General features: G+C 43.5%; 1 long non-coding RNA gene across 1 annotated transcript; it reads left to right on the forward strand.

Moving 5' to 3' along the window:
* The first annotated feature begins 3,454 nt into the window (after window positions 1-3,454).
* LOC129630111 (uncharacterized) lies at window positions 3,455-14,363 on the forward strand. The gene is made up of 3 exons (XR_008703540.1): window positions 3,455-3,513; window positions 5,342-5,432; window positions 14,230-14,363. It is a non-coding gene; the product is annotated as an uncharacterized LOC129630111 (long non-coding RNA).
* Window positions 14,364-15,822: the final 1,459 nt, after the last annotated feature.

Below are 15,822 nucleotides of genomic sequence, written 5' to 3' on the forward strand. Positions count from 1 at the left end.
GGAACAAGGCACCAGCAGACCTGAGTTTGAGTCTCAGTTCATCTGCGTGTCAATTTCCTTGCCTGAAAAGGGGGGATAGCTAAGTCTACTATTTGTGTATAAATACACTATCTATCATAAAAACTAGCACGGAAGAGGTGTTTTAAAATAGTGCATGATGCACTATGGAAAATAGTATGGTGTTCCCTTTAAAAACTTTAAGTAGAGCTACCACGTGATCCAGCAATCCCACTCCTGGACATATATGCAGAAAGTACAAAAACTCTAAAAAAGATACATGCACCCCTATGTTCTTTGTAGCACAATTTATAACAGCCAAAACATGGAAGCAACCTAAATGCCCATCAACAGATGAATGGATAAAGAAGCTGTGGTACATATATGCAGTGGAGTTATTACTCAACCATAAAAAAGAATCAAATAATGTCATTAGCAGCAACATGGATGGACCTAGAGATTATCATACTAAATAAGTCAGACAGAGAAAGACAACTATCATATTATATTACTGATTTGTGGAATCTAAAAAAAGTATACAAATGAGCTTATTTGCAAAACAGAAACAGACTCACAGACATAGAAAACAAAGTTATGGTTACCAAAGGGGAAAGGGTGGGGAGAGGGATAAATTAGGAGTTTGGGATTAACAGATACACACTATATAACTATATAACATACATAACCAACAAGGACCTACTGTATAGCACAGGGAACTATACACAGTACTTTGTAATAACTTATAAGGGAAAAGAATTAGAAATGTGTGTATATATGTATATAATATATGTATAACTGAATCATTTTGCTGTACACTCAATACTAGCACAATATTATAAATCAATTATACTTCAATTTTTAAAAAATCAGTGACATATTAATGAGGAAAAATATAATAATTTAAACTGCTTTTGCAACTAATGGAGAAGGAAATGGCAACCCACTCCAGTATTCTTGCCTTTAGAATCCCATGGGCGGAAGAGCCTAGTAGGCTACAGTCCACGGGGTTGCAAAGAGTCGGACATGACTAAGCCACTTAATTTCCACTTTCACTTTTGCAACTAAAGCCAGTTATCTTTGTTTCAAAACCATGTAATCCGTATTTCCTAGGCCAGAGCAGCCTGGCAGGAACAATTGAGGGATAAAGTACCTCAAAGAGAAATAAACTAGCTTGCAGTTGCTCACATCGGAATCACCTCAACTGTTTCTCTGCTCACAGGTTCCCTGGGTAGCCGGGTCTACCCTTAGGAGGCAGGTGAGGTCTGGCTCTCTGCACATACACCTGTGTGTGTGCCATCCCGGTGCCCCTGCAGATGTGGGCTGTGCTTGCCCACTGTCACTCTCTGGTTTCTGTCAGCCTCTGGGACACCACATTTCTGCTAACCTTGTGCCCCCCGATCCCCCCATCAGTAATAAGGTTTTCACCATCTCTTGGAGGGAAGACCTCCATTTCCATGGCTCTCCTGGTGTTTTTGCTGTGTTAAGGGTTCAGCTCTTTTACAAACCTGTCATTTGGTTCAAAGGATTCATGGAGGACCTACAGCTCTCCCACCCACCATGAGCAAGTGTCTCAGGATCCAACCAAGGGCTAGCTGTGTCCTGGTGTCAGGGTGAGCAAGCGTCTGGTTTGGGGAGGGAGGGCTCAGATGTCTGGCTGCAGGCCTGAGGGTTCGGAGGGGACAGAGGAGGGGCCTTGTGCAGTGGCCAGATCCTCCCAGCAGAGGCCAAACTCCCAGGCCTGCCCTCAGGCTGTGGCTTTCTGGCTGTGTGCCTTTTCCCAACTTGTCCTGTGCAGTCAGCATACACAGATACATCCATGTACTAAATACTACTCCACTGAGGAGATTTGGGGCTAGGATTTACATCCGCTTCCTGCCAAGGCATTTCACAGATAAAACATATATTAGCTAGTTTGCTTTGCAAGGAATTAAACCCAGGATGACCTGAACCTCTCTGGATGCCCCTAAGTCCCCCAGGTTTGTAACTGTTCACAGCCCCATCCAAACAACTGTTCAGAAGATGCTTATCTTCCGGGTCTACACGGCCCTTGTTACTCAGTCTCTTCCAATGTCTGGAGGATAATCTCTTTCCTGTTTGGTTCCCGGCTCTAAACACTGGGCTTCTGGTTCTGGCTCCATCCCTCTTTGCCCCACCCTGACACTGGCTGCTGCTGCTGCTGCTAAGTCACTTCAGTCGTGTCCGACTCTGTGCGACCCCATCGACAGCAGCCCACCAGGCTCCCCTGTCCCTGGGATTCTTCAGGCAAGAACACTGGAGTGGGTTGCCATTTCCTTCTCCAATGCATGAATGTGAAAAGTGGAAGTGAAGTCGCTCAGTCGTGTCCGACTCCTAGCGACCCCATGGACTGCAGCCTACCAGGTTCCTCTGTCCATGGGATTTTCCAGGCAAGAGTACTAGAGTGGGGTGCCATTTCCTTCTCCGACCCTGACACTGGACTCCTCCCTAAAGCTCCAACCCAAGTCCGTTTCCTTATCTGGCCTGGCTGGGAAAGTCAGAAATCCGTTGTAATCACTGTTAATGGCAACTTCAGAACATACTCAATTCCTTCTGGAAATTAACATGGTCCACCTAGTACCTGGTGCCCTTGGCAACAGTTGGGCCAGGCAGGATACACTGTGCCAAGCTCTGCACACCTAGGGGGCCCTGCACTCCACCTTAGGCCTGCATGGGCCTGGAAATGACTGAAGGGGAGAATCGTGCTTGGCTCCTCTCTCTCACCCCAAAGACTCTCTGAGGTTGGCCCCTGCAGCCAAGTGTCTGTACACCCCTCGTGGTGGGGGGATGGTGCCCCTCTAGTCTCTGCCTCATCTTCGGGAGGCCATCAGCTACATCTCCTCAATGAAACCTGACGTGGCCGCCCCTCCCAGCACTGGCTTTATCTCCCCAAAGTGTCCCATGGAGGTTTTCACAAAACTCATCTGCGTTTTAAAATCAACTCTTAACCAGGGGCCACAGTGTGTTAAAGATATTTGACTCCATATTTTATCATGCCTAGATTCACAGTCATTCTTGAGGATATAAAGTCTCAGGAAAGCTTGCTGTCTGGCGTCTGTGGCAAAGAATAGACCTGGCTCCCAGCCTCCGAAGAACTGGGAATCCACTCCAGTATTCTTGCCTGGGAAATCCCATGAACATTGGAGGGCTACAGTCCATGGGGTCACAGAGAGTCAGACACGACTGAGCACTCACCCAGCCTCCTACAGGAGTCCCGGGCTCAGGGAAGTGTCTTATGTATTGTGTTTTGTATAGACTCATCTGTGTGTCTACTGGCAGCTCTCTCACCACTGCTGTTGGTTTTTTCCCCTTTGTTCTCCTTGCTGAGCTGTCCCAGGGGCTATGTTTACATTCACATTACTCCTACTCCAGTACTTTGGCCACCTCATGCAAAGAGTTGACTCATTGGAAAAGACTCTGATGCTGGGAGGGATTGGGGGCAGAAGGAGAAGGGGACGACAGAGGATGAGATGGCTGGATGGCATCACCGACTTAATGGACGTGAGTTTGAGTGAACTCTGGGAGTTGGGATGGACAGGGAGGACTGGCATGCTGCGATTCATGGGGTCGCAAAGAGTCGGACGCGACTGAGCGACTGATCTGAACTGAACTCCTTTTACAACATAAACTCTCACAGATTACATTGATGTTCAAGATGTATTAGGCTATACATTTTAAAGAATATTTATTTGGCTGTGCTGGGTCTTAGTTGTGGCATGTGAACTTAGTTACGGCACTTGGGATCTAGTTCCCTGACCAAGGATTGAACCCAGGCTCCCTGCATTGGAAGCGCAGAGTCTTAACCACTGAATCACCAGGGAAGTCCCTAGGCTATATGTTTGCAGCAACATGGGTGGACCTAGACATGATCATACTAAGTAAGTAATGTAAGTCAGAGAAAGACAAATACCACATGACATCACTTGTATGTGGAATCTAAACTATGACACAAATGAGCTTATCTATGAAACAGGAATAGACTCATAGACATAGAGACAGATTTGTGGTTGCCAAGGGGGAGGGGAGGTGAGAGGGGGATGGATTGGGAGTTTGGGGTTAGCAGATCAAACTATTAAATTTACTAAGAGAATGGGTAAACAAGATCTTGCTGTATAGCACAGGGAGCTTTATTCAATATCTTGTGATAAACCATAATGGGAAAGAATCTGAGAAAGAATGTACACAGTAGAAACAGTGACAGAGTTTATTTTCTTGGGCTCCAAAATCAGTATGGACCATGATTGCAGCCATGAAATTAAAAGACACTTGCTCCTTGGAAGGAAAGCCATGACAAAACTAGATAGCATATTAAAAAGCAGAGACATCACTTTGCCAACAAAAAAAGTCCATATAGCCAAAGCTCTGGTTTTTCCAGTAGTCATGTACAGATGTGAGAACTGGACCATGAAGAAGGCTGATGGAAAAACTGATGCTTTCGAATTGTGGTGCTAGAGAAGACTCTTTTAGAGTCCCCTGGACTGCAAAGAAATCAAACCAGGCCATCCTAAAGGAAATCCACTCTAAGTATTCATTAGAAGGACTGATGCTAAAGCTGAAGCTCTAATACCTTGGCCACCTGATGTAAAGAAGTGACTCATTGGAAAAGACCCTGATGCTGGGAAAGATTGAGTGCTGGAGGAGGAGGAGGAGACAGAAGATGAGACTGTTGGATGGCATCACTGACACAATGGACATGACTTTGAGCAACCTCCAGGAGATAGTTAAGGACAGGGAAGACTGGTGTGCTGCAGTCCATGGGGTCACAAAGAATTGGACGTGACTTATTGACTGAACAACAACAACATACGTATAGCCGACTCACTTTGCTATACAGCAGAAACTCGAATAACATTGTAAATCAACTATAATTCAATAAAATAAAATTTTCAAAAAGATGTATTAGGCTATAGAGTACCTATCACAAGGACATTTGCACTACTGTATTTTCATTGCAATCACTATCCTAAAATCAAATTGTCAAGGCAAATTAAAGGTCTGATTAGCTATAGGTGGATCAGTATTTTACTTCCTGTAAAACTAAACATAATGAGTAGGACCGTGCTTTGCAAAATACTGTTCAAGTTATTATTTCAGTTGTTCCTATATTATTATTTTTCAGAAATGTGCCAGTTAAAATGAAGAAGTGTATTGCCCTCTGTATTCTAATCATGTTTTTAACTGGAAAGAAGCCACTGTTAGCCATGTTTTCATTATTTTCTCTATAGTTATTTGTTTCCTTTATCCTATAATAGCTGTGGTTCTGGAATGAAGTCATATAATCACACACCTAAAGAGACTCTAAAGCTCTTATTCATTTCCCTGGCTTTAGGCATAGCTGCCCTTAAATCCATTCAGGAAGATGAAGACATACAGAGTTGGAAAAAAAATCAAGTAAATGTTTTTCTGCTTATAAATGCAAGGTATACATTTCTAAAAAGAAGTTCTAAATCTTCCCTTCATTCAGTATATTTCTTTTATTGCTGTTGTTATTGTTGTTGTTTGGTCACTCAGTCCTGTCTGTCTCTTTGCAACCCCATGGACTGCTGCACGCCAGGCTTCCCTGTCCATCTCTTAGAGGTTGCTCAAACTCATGCCCATTGAATCAAAGATGCCATCCAATCATCTCACCCTCTGTTGCCTGCCTCTCCTCTTGCCCTCATTCTGGTTTAACAATATAAATAATGATCAAATGCAAAGCATAACAAACTGAAATTTGTATTTCTTTTGCTAGTACTTGGCATAAGAAGCACTAATCATGATCTGATATTACTGTTCTTAGGATAGGTTTGGTTTTCTGCCCCCTTTCACCCTAGCTACTTCTGCTGTCAACCATGACATTTAGAAAATAATACCATGAGAAGATGTTCAAAACAAGAATTATATGGAGAAGGAACCTTCTTACACTGTTGGTGGGAATGCAAACTAGTACAGCCAATATGGAGAACAGTGTGGAGATTCCTTAAAAAACTGGAACTGGAACTGCCATACGACCCAGCAGTCCCACTGCTGGGCAAACACACTGAGGAAACCAGAATTGAAAGAGACATGTGTACCCCAATATTCATCACAGCACTGTTTATAATAGCCAGGACATGGAAGCAACCTAGATGTCCATTGGCAGATGAATGGATAAGAAAGCTGTGGTGCATATACACAATGGAATATTACTCAGCTATACAAAAGAATACATTTGAATCAGTTCTAATGAGGTGGATGAAATTGGAGCCTATTATACATAGTGAAGTAAGTCAGAAAGAAAAACACCAATACAGTATAATAACGCAAATATATGGAATTTAGGAAGATGGTAACGAGGACCCTCTATGCGAGACAGCAAAAGAGACACAGATGTAAAGAACAGACTTTTGGATTCTGTGGGAGAGGGTGAGGGTGGTATGATTTAAGAGAATAGCATTGAAACATGTATAATACCATATGTGAAATAAATCGCCAGTCCAGGTTAGATGCCTGAGACAGGGTGCTCAGGGCTGGTGCACTGCGATGACCCTGAGGGATGGTATGGGGAGGGCGGTGGGAGGGGGTTTCAGGATGGGGGACACATGTACTCCCATGACTGATTTATATGAACGTGTAGCAAAAACCACTACTATATTGTAAAGTAATTAGCCTCCAATTAAAATAAATTAATAAAAAAAGAATTATAAAGAAAATTCTTTGTATTGACTTGGGCAAATCAATACAATGACCCTTTCCATATTATTCTCCTGTAGTTACTAACTCATAAACTGATATTTTAAAAATTATGATATATTCAGCCTTTTATGTAACATTACATCATATATATTATTATTTCTGTATTCTGACATGGTGCTGGTTTATTTTATTTTATTTTGGTTTTATTTTGCCATGCCATGTGGCTTGTGATATTTTAATCACCTGAACAGGGATGGAACCTGGACCTCAGCAGTGAGAGAACAAAGTCCTAACACTGGACCACCAGGGAACTCCTGGTATCTTTCATTTTAATAGCTTCATTATGGCTCATTAACTGAATGTACTATGACTGTTTTCTATGGTTACCTAATGAGACAATAAATTTGTTTGGTTACATAGTTTGCTTCAAGTGAAGTAGTATTTTAATCTAAATTTCCAAAAATTTATGCTTTTAAGGCTAGGACTATAATTCCAAATTGCTTTTCTAAATGATTCTTCTGGTTTCTCTAACCCTCATCCAAGCATGGGGGCTCCACACTGAATGTTTCAGTGGTTTTATTTGCACTAAGTGTGGGATGGATGCACTCAGTGTCTCTGATGGAATTAATCATTTGGGAATTAAAGGGAGCTGCTGTACACAGCAGATTCTTTAAAAATTCAGATTAACTTCAGATGACAGCAAAGGGCAGGTAGGAAGTGAGAACACTGTTCCTTTCATGCTAGCTGCCCCACCTGGACCCCTTGCTCTGGAGACCCTTTTTTTTTTTTTTGGCTATGCTGGGTCTTCATTGCTTTGGGCAGGCTTTCTCTAGTTGTTGTGAGCAGGGTCCACTCTTCATTGCCGTGAGCAGATTTCTCATTGCAGCGGCTTCAGTTGATGCAGAACACTGGCTCTAGGCACATGGGTTTTAGTAGTTGTAGCACGGGGCTCAGTCATTGCGGCTCACAAGCCCTGGAGCACAGGATCAATAGCTGTGGTGCAGGGGCTTAGTTGCTCCGTGGCATGTGGTTTCTCCCTGGACTAGGGATCGAACCCCTATCCCCAGCACTGGCAGACAGACTCCTATCCACCACACCACCAAGGAAGTCCCGGTGGCTCTTTTATAAATGCAAGAATTGAACATCCTAAGGATCATTCTCCCTTTTCTGATCTGACTGTATCTCTCCCTTTTTGGAAAAATTTTCAATGGCTCCAAATCTTCACAGATAAATTTCAAATTCTGAGACCTGGCTCTGGCCACAGACTCAGAGGACCTGGATCCAAGCCCCATCCCTGTGCTTTTACTTAAGCTTACAATTTCCTTATCCGAACAGTGAAAACAATCATATTTATTTCACAAGTCTCTGTAGAAGATTAGATGGGACTTTATTTGAAAGGGCCCAGAACGAAGGGCCTCCTGGGTGTGAATTCCTTGCTTTCTTTCCTTTCCAATCTAGGTTCAACCTTGCTCCATCCACCGCAGATCCCCAAGTCCACGTGTTGCTTCTCTGTGTCTATACCTCTGCTTTTTCTACTTTCTCAATCCAATGCTTGTTCTTCGAATCTTTACAATCCTTCTTAAGGCCCAGGTAGGGAGCCCTTCTTTCTTTTTTTCTTTTGGCTGTGCTGGGTCTTTGCTGCAGCATGCGGGTTTCTCTCTAGTTGTGGTTTGTGGGCTCTGGAACTCGTATGCACTCAACAGTTGCAGCACACGGGCTCTCGAGCTGTGGTGCTCGGGCTTCATTGTCCCGCGGCACGTGGGATCTTAGTTCCCCCACCAGGGATTGAACCCATGAGTTCTGCATTGGAAAGCAGAGTCTTAACCACTGGACCACCAGGGAAGTCCCAGGAAGTCTTTTCAGACTCATCCCTTTTAAGATTTCTCTCTGTACCAACATCTCCCTCCCAGCATTTATCAACTTGCTATGTTGATGGTGGTGTACGAGGCTTCACACACCCTTGGCAATGGAGCCGGTGTCTCAGTCCTCAATACTCATGCATTCCCATATCCCTTTGTGCAATGCCTGGCACAAAATAGGTACCTGCTTACTGTTGACTTTATTTAATTCTATCCCATTATACTCCATGCCTTTTTCTACTGTTCTCCCATCTCTGCCTTTATTCCTTATATTTCACACTCATGGACCCTCTACATTGAACATGTTCACCAAGAACCATAGAGATGGAAGGCTGTGAACTTCTCCTCACCTCTAGATAGGCACACAAAAATCCCAATAAGCAAATGAAATGATGGTTCTAAGAAAGAGGAGGGTGGACTAGCCTATCAAAGAAGCAGCTTTTGCACGCCTAAACCTGCCTGCTTTGGGATGGGAGCCAAAGTCAGGAGGACCAACTCTGTTCCATCCTCACATTCCATTTATTATTTATTTGGTGCACAGTCTCCAAGCATTTTACAGTGAAATAAAACATACCTCTTGGAAGGAAAAGGAAATGAGGAAGGGGGAAGGGGTGTGCTGGAGCACGGGTTATGCTTGTGAGCTGGGGACATCTAAGCTGACACACACAGCCCCTCCCTGTCTGACACAGGTGTGAGCAGCATATTGACCACCGTCAGTGGCATAAATTTATACTGGGAGCTGGATGCCAGTCTCTGCAGAGAAAGCTTTCTTTATCCTTGGCTTGAAAAACACACAGTACCCGGGACTGGGAGGGACACCTCTTCCCTGGAATCCACCTGAAATTCAGAATCTGATCAGAATGTAATTGACACTGATGCTCACCATATAAGCCTCATGTTTCATGAATTTTTTTTTCCCTCCTTACTCCTTGTGGCAATAGAGACTATGAGAGCTAAACCTTCTGGTTGCGGAGTTTTCTTCAGATGGTTCAGTTTCCCGTGACATTTGTAAGTTCTCAAAAGAGGAAGAAAATGAAAGAGTGGAGTGGTGCCACCAAAGCACCATGGAACACCCCATGTCCTGTCAGTCCTTCCGTAGGTGATGCCAGAGATATGCGTGCATCAGGGCTCAATACATGCTTTTCTTCCAAGCAAATCCTTCATGGAGCTCCTGCTAATGTGCCTTTCATTAAGGAGGTTGAAGGAAGGTTGCTCCTGAAATAGAAAACCATTCAGATGCTTTGATCCCAGACTTCCACATTTCTGATGGCTTTAAATGTGATCTTCAGGCAAAATCAGACTTTATGAGATGGGGGAGGCTTTGATAAGCCTTTTCAGTTGTGCAGATTCTCTTGTGGAAGTGTTGGGTTGGGGGAATCGGTTAAATTGAGCTGCCTCAGCCTGGGGTGTTCAATATTGTCTTGAATGATTAAAAACACTGACTCCAGTAGGAACGGAGCACGTGCTGTAGAGATTATTATGGTTTGAAGTGTTTTCTGGATGAGTGAGGCGGGCAGGGTGGGAGGGGCCAGGGAACAAGACTCTGAGAGATGTCAGGTACAAGGGGAGGAGGCAGGAGGGTCTCGGGGTTTTAGCCGCTCAGCTGGGGAAGGACAGGGGTGGGCAGATGGGGCGCTGAGAAGAGGGTGGCCACTATGCTTCACAGACAAGGTTTTTGAAACCCAAGTCTCGAGTTGTTTCCCATGATGTGTGTGATGTCCCTCTGCTAACTGCCTACCTTTCGGTAGAGAATGTCAAACAGAGCTGCTTTCTGTTCTCAGTGCACTGAGGAAGGGTGGGGATTGGAGGATTGGAGAGGGAGGGGTCTCGGCAGAAGAGGAAGAGGCAGGGTGCGGTTTGGGGTGAGGGGACAGTGGCAGCCAGATGGGCTTGTGGAGCACGGACACAGGATCCCTGGCTTCTTGGAACTGACGGTGTTAGGGCAGCATGATCGCATCCATGTAAAGTGGGGGAGACATGGGAATGAGAGGACGACTGTTACTATGTGGATTTTAGAGGAAGAGTTGAGCTGACATGGTGATAAACTGGAATAAGAATGACTACAGTACTAATCTGTTTCTAATTGCATAAAATAAAAAAAAAGGGAAAGAAAGAGGGATGGGAGGAAGCGTCTCTGCCGGCCTGTCCCTGTGCCATGCAGGGCTTCTGTCTGCGGACAGTGAGCCCCGGGCAGCAATAGCGTGTCCGCGTCTCCCAGGAATGGCTCTGAGTGATGTGGGGTGGAGAGGAACTTGGAAACAAAACACACTTGGACCCATGCTACTACATCCCTGGAGGGGACCTGAAGGAGGGGGTGTGGGCCAAGGGAACCCAAGGACGTGAGGTGCTGAGTACTGGGTCCCCGCCAAGTTTGTGTTCTCCTAGGCGTTACTACAAACTTGCAAATCAACATATTCCTCATTCGTGTCTGTTTGTACCTTAAGAGAGTAGCTAACAACCCAAAAGAATGACCAAGAAAAACAGGCAGCCTCACAGTTCAGTGTGTACTCGGTACATTCACTCCAATCGTTAAGTAACAAATGACTGATTCATGCAAGCACAGATGGCAGCCCCCTACAGAAAGCAAAGTCTACCAGGTTACATGTTTAGAAAGTGGAGGAGCCCAGTTCTAAGCCCCAGGCTTTTCACCATTCAGTCTGCTTTATCCACACAATTGGATAGTTTCAGTCTGTGGCATTGGGTACATAAATCTTTTATTATGTGCAAGAGATGTGTGTATATGTATATGTGCGTGCATGTGTGTGGACATGTGTGCATGTATGTACATATGCATGTGTGTGTGGATGCATGCATATGTGTATGTATGTGAGTGCATACGAGTTTGTGGGCATATATTTGTGTGTGTGTATATGTACATGTGTGTATATCTGTTTGTGGGTATGTATTTATGTGTGTGCATGTGGATTTTTATGTCTGTGTCTGTGTACGTGCATATGTATATGTGTGTATATATGTATATGTGTATTCCTGTGTATGTGGGTATGTATTTTATGTGTGTGCATGTGTGTATGTGTATATGTACGTGTGTGTATGCCTGTGTTTGCGGGTATGTATTTGTGTGTGTGCATGTGGATATTTAATATGTGTGTGCATATGTGTATGGTATGTATGTACATGTGTACACGTCTGTGTATGTGGGTATGTATTTGTGTGTGTGTATGCACTTGTGTGTCCAGGGTCTTCCTAAGCCATGGGATGTGGGAAGCTCTGCTTAGCACCGGGTGACTATTACCCTGCAGGAATGTGGGCCTGGATCTTCCAATTTTTCAAGAGAAGCTGGACATTTATATTTGTCCACAAAGTCTGCTATTTTAACATACGCACATTGAAAAGGAAAAGAGATGTAAATACTGGGAGGCTTCTGCCTTCAGTCTGTGTCCCTGGCCCTCCCAGAGTTACGCCCCGCCCCCCACCCCTGCCAGAGTAAAGGTGATGTCTGGAGTCTGCTCCCTCACCCCTCACCTTTCTCTCCAGTGGGCTCACCTGGTTGACTGTCTGCCCAGAATTCCTCCTCTCTTTCACCTCTTTCCCTCCACCTGAGTCTTTGAGGAGGACCCTAGGAAATCAGGTGGTGGCCAGGGAGGACTGTTTTGTTTTATCTAGCATCCTAAGTGGGGGGAGGCAGTGGGCTGGGGGGCAGGTAGCTGAAAGGGTGGGGGTGGGGAAGAAAGAGCAGGAAGGGTGAGGGAGCGCCAGGCAAGGCGCTGCTCTGGAGACAGGAAATGAAAGGATGGAGCTGACACGCTCAGTAAATATTAAACAGCAATGAAACAGAGAGAAATGGGCCACAGAGCTGCGGTGATAAGCATGTGCTGGTTTGCTGTCTTCTGGCACACAGCTGGGGACCAGGGCTTAACACATCTCCTCCAGCACTGCTGACGGTTTTACTTGGCTGGGAGAGAAACTTGAGCAATGAATTCAAGGCCAATGTTCTTGCTATTACGGAAACAAATAAATAATGGAATAAAAATGACAATAAAACAAAGATACTGTCTTTCCATCATTCTAAATAGATGTTACATTTCATGGCGGATAAGATTTCATTAATTAGCAGCGAGAGATTTTGGAAATAGCCATGGTGTAAATGGCTTCTGCTCTGCATTTGATAATGAAAGTGCTTCTGAATGTGATGCTTTAGTAATTCGGGCAACAGTATTTCTTAGCTCCTATTGTGTATGCTGTGGTGGGACACAGGGAATCGGTAGATGTAATCTTTTCTTTTGAGCAGCTTATAGTCGAGTGGTGTTAGTTTTTAAAGAAGGACAAAGCTCCCCACCCAAGCTCATCTCAAACCTTAAACAGTTTCACACAATAAAAAAAATTTATGTACTACACATCTCTCCCAGAAAACACAGCACTCTTCATTCATCTGATCATAATTCAAAGCACATTTACTAAAACTCTGTTACCCTGTTATATAGCCAGTTGGTTTTTATGTTTCTGCAAGAAATGCAAAGAAGAGCATTTTCTTAGAAGCATCTTTAAGATTTTATTTATTTATTTATTTTTAAAGATTTTAAGCCACAGATTTATATTTATCTAATTTTAAGGCTGAGTCTAGGCTGAAGGTTTCAACTATTATACACAGTGACCCTTTTTCCTAATCCATATACCTTTTTTCATCACCTTTCTTTGTTCCGATTATTGTAGTCAGGCTATCATGAATTTCATACATATTTTGTCTATTAAAAATGCTATCACTTCCCTCTCTGGCTTGGCATGCCAACTTAGGTAGTCACACCTGTCTGCCACTTCTCAAGCCTGGCGGGCTTATCAGTAAGCACAAATGGTTGAAAACTAGAGCAGAATGGTGGTAGCACCACCCAGCAAGAAGAATGAAATCCAGATGCTGTCAAAATTGAGAGGTTTAAAAAAAATAAGAGAGATTTGATTAATGCCACTGTTAACTTTATTTTCACTGCCTTCCCAGCTGGGTAAAAAAAAAAAAAAAAATTGAATGCGCTAACATGGAGGGGTATCTTTCAGCAAGACACAGTTTTAAAAATAGTATCTATGTTACTTAATGTGTTACCAAAATACTATCTTTTTTCACCTAGAAGCTTTAATTCTAGGAATCAGAAGTAGCCCATACTCCAGTGCCCACTCCCTACCAAGTTTTCTGCAATATTAAATTTACTTTTGTCTCTTCTGTGACAGCTAAAATAACAGGGCTGTAACATGGTATATATTTGGGATCTCCAAGGCATCTGGGGAAGTCAAACCCTATTTTCCAGACAGACACAAAATTCATGTGGCTTTTAACTCATTTTTAAGTAGATCCTGACCTAATATAAAAAATTGAGAACAGGTGACCAATATTCCCAAAGAATCATAAAAATTCAGAACATTCTGAAGAATAAATACCTTCAAGAAACGTTGACTGAAAATCCTAAGTTGGGATCAAACTTGGTGACTGTTTAAAATCACTTGGTCCGCATTCCATTCTTTAATCAGTCTCTCCGAATCTCAATATTATTTACACATTTTCAAGCGCCTTTCTTACTTTGTCTCAACAGCTTTTAAAGCTATTTATTGTCATGCTTTCAGGAAATCAAAACCGTCCAAGACTTTTCTGTGTAGTGAAAGAAAACACAAAAACAGCTTAACAGGTCCAGCTGTGCTTTCTTGTTTCTGTTTGCTTGTTTTTGAATTTAATTGATTTTTTTTTTGTCCACCCTGCCAGACTTGCAAGATCTTAGTCCCTGCACCAATAATCAAACCTGTGCCCCCTGCAACAGAAGCGCAGAGGGCTAACCACCGAGCAACCAAGGAATTCCACCTTCTTGTTATTAAATAATAATAATAATAAAACTAATCTGTGTTGGATGTAGACCCCATCGAAATGTGACAAACTGATGTTACTTTATCTTTCTTGACAGTAATTTTTCAGAAATCTCTATCATTTGAAAAAAATTACAGTAGAGAACTCATATTTTCTTTCTGTGAAAATCAGTGATGGGTAATTTTTTATAAGTATAACCAGTGTATTCAGTGAACAGTTGACATCTATATTTCAAGTAATTCGAATCTCCTATTTCAACCTAAAAGCTTACCTTTTATATTCTGATGTTTGAACTCTTCATCATCTGGTAAATTATCTTGGTTCTTAAAATTGTTAGTTATCATTGTAAACAAACTTCTTTAACGGTATCCTCATATGTAAACTGTAGGCATTTTCAGGGAGGGTCCTTCCGCAGGTTGACCGTGCAGGGAGCCTGGGGGCACCCCCTCCCTAGTACTCGTCGTTTACAAACGCCAGCGGAAAGAAAACTTGTTCTGAGATTGGTCAAAGACGAAAAGACAAAAGGTCACCATTGTGGATGGAACTCCTTTAGGACTATCTCCAGGAAACCTGGGGTTTTGGATGCCCTGCTAGGGAAGCCGGCGTTGGGGGGACCCCCACGGCCAAGCACAGACCTGACCTTGCGCTTGCGCGCACCTGCCGGCGCCCCCGACCCCGCGCTCAAGGGGAGCTTCCTTCCTGCCCCTTCCCAGTTAGGAGTTAATTCGAGATGAGCATTTCTCCTTTTTGAGACCGAGGCCGGGTCTGACCTCCAGCACCACGCTCTGGAAGTTGGAGGAGGATGTCAGAGGGCTACCTGAGCCAGTTCAGGGGGTTATAGCGAAGCCAAAGAGATTACGCTCTGGACCACAAACATCACATTGAGAAGAACCAGCATCTCTGCGAGAAGGTAAGCGCCCACCAGGTAAGCGGCATCTTTCCCACGTGTTGGAAGTTGGAGCCCTTTTAAATACTTTTCCTCTTTGTCCGGTTCTCTATGACATGCTGTCTTATCATGGTTCTCATGTGTGAAACCCTCTCTTCTTGCACGTTTTAACTTATTTCACATCATACAGAATCGCAAAAAAGGACAAAAATCATGGAACATCCCGTAGCAGGGTGGGCATCCTATGCTTTAAACATCCTTCTTGTCCTGTGGGCTCCAGACTGCTTTTTCCTGCAGGGCTTGTCTGGTGGGTGCAGGGACTTTTACCCAGTGGGATTTCTAGTTATCTAGGAGCATCTTGGTATTTTTCAGATTACCAAGAGTCTGTTGTAATGTGACTCTGTGACATGACAGATAAAGAGACCGAGATAGATGTTGACGGAGGCTGCCGTTTTCTAGGAATGGATGATAAGCATTGGCAGATAAAAATGCAATCAATCAAGTCACGGAACAAGGCAGGAATGAGAAGAATGTTTTTCAATTTTAAAGTCTAGTGTAAATTTTGTTTTTAACAAAATCAGAGACAATCAGGAGGAATTTTTAAAATA

The sequence above is a fragment of the Bubalus kerabau genome, chromosome 16 (assembly GCF_029407905.1).
Source record: "Bubalus kerabau isolate K-KA32 ecotype Philippines breed swamp buffalo chromosome 16, PCC_UOA_SB_1v2, whole genome shotgun sequence".
Classification (NCBI taxonomy): domain Eukaryota; kingdom Metazoa; phylum Chordata; class Mammalia; order Artiodactyla; family Bovidae; genus Bubalus; species Bubalus kerabau.